Raw genomic sequence first — 6,000 nt, 5'->3', positions numbered from 1 at the left:
GGAGCTGAGGGCCTCATCAAACCTGAATCCAGCCCTGTATGTGAAGATGTCTCAAGAAAATCAGGATGATTGCAAGATGTCAATGTGCATTGTTCCATGAACCCTATGTTAACAAATCAGAATGAATGCTCAGTGAAGGAAATGTATTGAACCCTCCAGGTATCCTTTTTATTGGGCATTCACAATGATTTGTGTTCATGATGGTATTAGGGTGATTGCATGTGAGCCCCTACTTCCCTTGTTCAGCATAATTTGTTTTGCTTTCATTAGTGGTCTCTGGTTGCCCGTGCTTTCATAACTAAATCTTCTAACAGGCACATATATTGTACTTTTTTGGAACCAACTTAGGGATATATTCCCCACATCTATCAACAATTGCTCTAGTGGCACAAGTTTATTATTTCTATCAAAATTCCATGAAGTGGTAATAGGCCGCCTTTTCCCATGATCCCATTTTAGCTTTTACAGCAGTATCTTGTATTTTCTCATGAAACTGTATTGAGCTGAGTGATAAGCAGCCCAGGGCCAGTCGTTTCTGCCATAGCACGCACACACACACCCCTTTCAGGTTTGCATAATTGTCTTTAGCTAAGGATTTAACTCTATTGAGATTCTTTGGGACATCCCTTGAAATTGATTAATTTTAGCCTGCCAATTTTTAAGAATTCTAGGGTGGAGGAAGGTGGGGAAGACTTGGAAAAGAAACATAAAACTAGGAATTAACATAATTTGATTAACATCAATTCCGTAATCACAAGTAATGTCCAGGCAACAGGCTGTTGTCTTCAGGTTGTAACTTCCTTATGAATCCTTTCCCAACTTATCTAGGGAAATCTTTATCTTAATTGTGGTAATAGGCAACTGCAGCAAAACATTGCACAGTACCCACAAGATGTCCAACCCATTGTGTAACATGCTCCTCTTTGCCATATAAATACAAGGACATTTCGAGCATCTCTCCATCCCGCCCTCTCTTGAAACACCATCCAATCTTTCAGTCATGAAGATCTTTGCCTTCCTTACAGCTGTTCTCTTCTTTGTGCTGATGGCTGCTCCAGGTAAGGTTATTTATTTATTTCATAAAAAATTATATGCCACTTGATTGTAGTAAAGCTCAAAGCAGTTCTATAGTGGATCCCTAAATGGGAACTTCGGGAGAATATGCAATTGCCTGCTATCACGCTCTGTAGCATGGTGAGCAACCAATGAGTCCTTGGATGTTTTGAGGCTCCAATTCCCTTGAAGCTCAGCCAGCATGACCACTGACCATGTGTGATTGGAGATGTAGTCCAGACATAGATTTCCTGCAAGACAGAGCTGTTCCACCTGGCCTTTGGGCTGGACTTAGTCTGACCCCTGTGTTTTCCTCCCTCATGGCTTGGATTTATGGACTACTTAAAATGAGGCTGCATTTTAAATTTTAATATTGTATTTTAATTAATTGCTTTTTATGTTTTATTGTAATTTATTGGTGTTGGCCGCCCTGAGCCCGGTTTTGACTGGGGAGGGCGGGGTATAAATAAAAATTTATTATTATTATTATTATTATTATTATTATTATTATTATTAAAACTTGCTCTATAGGAACCAGGCAGCTAAGCAAGATTGGATGTCTTACTGTCTTTTAATTTGTTGAAAGCTGCTGGGGGAACCTAGTCAGAGGGGGGAGGGCAAACAAACAAATATTATTATTCTTCCTCTTCCTAAATAGGGAGCCCATAATCCAATGAAAAAATTCCTAGGAGACTAACGTTCTCAAGAGCAAGCGTACCTTAGACTTAATAATGCCCATGGTTTCAACATCCTGCATACCGTGTTTCCCCTATTTTTAGACGTAGTCATAATATAAGCCATAGCAGGATTTTAAGCGTTTAGGAAATATAAGCCATACCCCGAAAATAAGCCATACTCCGTGGAGCGAGACCGCTGAGTGCCCCAGCCAGCCAGTGGGACCCAGCATGCTGGCAAGAGGAGGAGAAGCAGAGAAAGAAGTCACAGCGAAGAGGGATGTCTGGCAAGCGGCGTGGGCTGCCGCCGAACAGGGCCACCGAGGGGGAGGCAAGGGTGTGCGCGGATCCTCCGGGGCCCCCGCAGGCAGAGCTCAGTGCCGGACCTTGCGCTGGACTCCTGAGGGGGGGAAGGAGAGGGGGCGCGAGAGTCACACTGCTTTTCGGCGGATGCCGCTGCGCGAAGCAGCTTTCCGCGTCTCGGGAGGGAGTTGCGGGCGAAGAGGCGAACAATGTGAGGCTCGAGGTAGGCAAGACGGAGGGGTTAGGAGAACAAAAAGGCTGGGCAGCAGGCGGCTGCATGCACCGTGGCCTCGAGCGCAGGCTGGGGAAGAGGAGGCAAAGGAGGCGCGCTCAGTGGGGGTTGAGGCATGGTGGAGTGCCCTGAGCCTCTGGGAGCCGGCAGGAGGAGGAGGAGGCTTGCCGGGTCATCACCCAGCAGCGTGCGTGGAGCGCCCCGAGCCTCTGGGATTGTTGTTGTTGCTGCTGGCTGCCGGAGGCTCGGGGTACTCTGCGCACGCTGCTGGGTGACGACCCGGCAAGCCTCCTCCTCCTCCTGCCGGCTCCCAGAGGCTCGGGGCACTCCACCATGCCTCAGCCCCCACCGCACTGAGCGCGCCTCCTTCGCCTCCTCTTCCCCAGCCTGCGCTTGAGGCTGTGACGCCAGGGACGAGCGTGCACTCCTCTCGCTGCTGCTGCTGTCCGGGAGAGTGACGAAGCTGAGCGAGATTCCCCCCCCCAGTCCCGTTCCCGTTCCCGGTCCCATGGGGAGGCCTGACATCACCGGGGCCGGAATATGCCCCCCGCTGCCTCTGGCTTCAGCCCCTGCACGCCTTCTCCCGGGGAGCCTCGGCGTGGCGCTTTGCAGGCGGCCCCGGCGGGAAGCCTGCAGCTACGGCGGCGAAGGCGCCTTGTGTGGAGACCCGACCTACCGGGCCATTTGCACGTGCTGCAGCCCAGAACCGGCGGCTGCTGCAGTGCAGAACGCTTGGAGAGCCCAGCAGCGCTGCGGAGCAGAGAGCCTGCGAGGAGGGAGAAGGAGCAGTAAGAGAAGGAGGAGGAGGACTCCTCTGTGCTGCTTGGCGGTGGCACATTAGCAGCACGGTCATGGACACCCCGGGATAGGGGCCCTTCCTGACAGGGTGGCTGCGGCCCCTCAGCGCAAGCTGAGACCCAGTGTCGACGGGGTGCCCCCTCCCCAGCCCAGCCTGCTCCATCTGAACGCGGGGAGGGAGGGAAGGCATGGGCGTATGTGTATGTGTGTGTGTGTGCGCACACACACGGTCCAGCCCGCCACAAGTTGTAATACTGTATTATACAAGTACTGTAATAAAAACAGTAATAATTTTTTTTTAAAAAGACATCCCCTGAAAATAAGACACTGTGTGTTTTTTTGAGGAAAAAAAGTTATAAGTCTTAAAAAGGGGGAAACACGGTAGATGAATGTTTGTGTTTTCATGGTTCCATTCACCACCCAGAGAGCATAGTTTTGTGGACAGTGTGCAAGTAAACAACAAAATAACTCAATATTCCATCAGTCCTAGAAGCCCAGAGGCGATTTTCAAGTTGCTAATTTTTGCTTACCCAACTTTCAATGGTGGTTGGATGGAGGGGGGGCAATAAACTTTCTTTGTAGGCTGTTTGAAGGCTCATTTGGGTGGGTGATTCCCATGTCCAGGAGAAAGAAAGGTTAACTGTTCAGGATGGTGCAGTCCCTGTGGAGGAGAAATGTGTAGAATGGGATGTTCCTGGATGTATCTTTTTCAATAGAGCCCCAAATACCCCCCTGTGCCCAGGAGTGTATTTTACCGATTTCACCTGGTTTGTTAGCTATGGTCATTCCTGGACACGGAAAGCCAAACCATTATATTCCATGCATTGGTAACCTCAAAGCTGGGTTAATGGAATGTCCTTTATGTGAGGCTGCCCAAGAAGACCAGGAAATCATTCTCTTGTTATTTGGGTGGTTTCCAGTAGGGGAAGGTGCCTCCAATGCTCCAGCCTCAGCCCCTTCCATTGGTTTGGCTACAGTCCTGTTGACACTCACCAGCTGAGTCTGCTATTAGCAGCAAGGACAATGAGAAGACAACTTGTTCTTTCTTTTGCACAGCACTTGCGCAGACGTCAGAGCGCGAATGTCGCAAGATGGGTGGCAGCTGCTATGATGGCTATTGCCCAGGAGGCACACATCACAGGGGACATTGTGGTAACCCAAGAAGATGGTGCTGCAGAAGATAGGTAAGAATTCTAGATGAATCTCCTGCCCTGTTGTCAGGATTGCTTGGTCCATTGGTTCTTTTTATCTAAGCCAGTTTGGAGAGGTCCCAGTCCAAAGCCAAACCCGGGCTGGCTTTTAAGACATTTTAATGTATCCGTCAGGATAATCAGAATAGCATATTTGCATACAGAGCACAATAAGCAGGAATGTTGCTGACCAGAGTGAAAAAATAGCTTGCCAACTTCTTGTGCCTGTTACACGTGCCTGATCTGTAGAAGGTGCTGGGGCGAAGAAATCGCTCATCCAGAACTTCTTATACTTCTGCATAGGCTGCTAGGTTTCCACCTCAGTTCCATCCATACTGGAAGAGCCTTTGAACTTAGCCCACTGTGTGTTGGTGATGCTTTCTGAAATGTTGGTGCTGAGCTGCAGCATAGAGCCGTAAGGCTGGGTGGGCCACCCAATCTCCTGGACAACTCTCTCTCCTGCTCTTCTAGTTATGATCTGTAACAGAAGAGGAAGACAAAATGGTCCAGATCATTTTGGGACTTTTCCATGAGATAGTTCACATCTCCAAACTCCAGTTTTGTTCTAGTTTTTCTACCAAGTCCAGCTGTGGCTCAGCATTTGCAGTTGTTAATACTATCCTTAGGAAACACATGCTAACATCGAGGGTTTTTCTGCAAAAAAAACAAAACAAAACCTAGGTTACGTGAAGGGTGGTGGAAGTAAAACAATCAGAATGGATTGCATTGGTCTTACTAAGCTTGACAAGAGCAGAGCCACAGAGAAGCTTTAAAAAATCTGAAGAAGTGTGCATGCACACAAAAGCTCATACCTATGACAAAGTTAGTTGGTCTCTAAGGTGCTACTGGAAGGGGGGTTTGTTTTTTAATAAAACCAATTGGCCTTCTAATGTTGACATGCTGTATTGTGTTAGGAGGAGAGGCGGATTCAAATCACTGGTGTATTTCAAATTATCCTGTATTTTTCTCTAATAAATGTTATTAAGATTCACAGAGAAAAATACATAACTAAATATGCTTTTCCCTTTTTTTAACCACACAAGGACTTTATCTAAATACAATAAAAACACAAAAAGGGGGAAGGAAATACATAAAGGAAGAAAAAGAAAGAAATAGAGTAGAAAAGGGGTTAAAAGAGAGAGGTTAATTAGAAAAAATAAAATTCAGAAAGGAATGAACTTCTGATTCTTCATCTGTCATATATATATATATATATATATATATATATATATATATATATATATTCACTACATCCAATCCAATATACCACCCAACAAAGTTAGTGATCACTGGTGATCACTAAAGAACCCACAATCTACCCGGGATCTACCAGAAACGTCCTGGGGATCTAGCGGTAGATCCCGATCTACCTGTTGGCCATGCCTGCAATATACCACCCAACAAATTTAGTCAGTATTTTTAAGGGGCAAACAACAAATTATCCTGCTCAGAACCTATTCAGATCAGGAAAGGCCGATCTGTTTTTCTCCGGACGTTGCCAGCCTACAGGTCTCCCTCACCCTTGATCCCTTGCCATACTGGCCAATGGGAGGTGGACTCCAAAAACATCTGGCGAGCCACAGGATGATTTAAAGGATAAGCCACGTATCAATGTATTTCTCCTCTTTTTCTTTATATTAAAATGTGTGTTTGTGTTTTGCATCTGAATGTGTTCAGCTTTTTATTCCTGATTATCTATGTAATACAGCATTAAAAACTGCAGAATCTGACAATGTTTTCTCTCTCGCAC

General features: G+C 46.7%; 1 long non-coding RNA gene across 4 annotated transcripts in view; it reads left to right on the top strand.

Moving 5' to 3' along the window:
* The first annotated feature begins 898 nt into the window (after positions 1–898).
* The window catches only part of LOC118079539 (uncharacterized), a 63,214-nt gene continuing 58,112 nt past the window's right edge, over positions 899–6,000 (top strand). For all 4 annotated transcript variants that reach the window (XR_015949188.1, XR_015949189.1, XR_015949191.1 and 1 more), the window contains exons 1-2: positions 899–1,058; positions 4,117–4,244. This is a non-coding gene — a long non-coding RNA (uncharacterized LOC118079539). The remainder of the gene's footprint in view (positions 1,059–4,116; positions 4,245–6,000) is intronic.

Source organism: Zootoca vivipara, chromosome 3, assembly GCF_965207765.1.
Source record: "Zootoca vivipara chromosome 3, rZooViv2.hap1.1, whole genome shotgun sequence".
Taxonomy (NCBI): domain Eukaryota; kingdom Metazoa; phylum Chordata; class Lepidosauria; order Squamata; family Lacertidae; genus Zootoca; species Zootoca vivipara.
This window is presented reverse-complemented; position numbering and strand designations above follow the sequence as displayed.